Source organism: Malaya genurostris, chromosome 1 (genome assembly GCF_030247185.1).
Source record: "Malaya genurostris strain Urasoe2022 chromosome 1, Malgen_1.1, whole genome shotgun sequence".
Taxonomy (NCBI): Eukaryota; Metazoa; Arthropoda; class Insecta; order Diptera; family Culicidae; genus Malaya; species Malaya genurostris.
This window is the reverse complement of record NC_080570.1, coordinates 49,655,076-49,655,388: the sequence shown is the minus strand read 5'-3', so window position 1 is coordinate 49,655,388 and position 313 is coordinate 49,655,076.

The following is a 313-nucleotide window of genomic DNA, read 5'->3' as shown; positions in this document are numbered from 1 at the left end:
GTCTAGACCAGTGTTATTGAAAGAAATTTCCGTTTAGAAGAAATTGCTTGGGGGCTTCAAGAAGTAAGTTCGAAAGAATGCAAAATTTCGTATTGGCAAGATGGGCCTTAGCCAGTCATGTCAATGACAGCGCAAGAAAAAAAAATACATATTCGATCGAAATAGTCCGATTCGAACGAAATACAGATTCTGGTGAAGAGGTTAGGTTTATGATGAAATGGCTTATTTCACATAAAACTTGTTCTCTTTCTAACGTTTTTAGCATTTCATTTGCATCTTTTACTTTCCGCGCTGGTCTTTCTGAGCTCCTGTC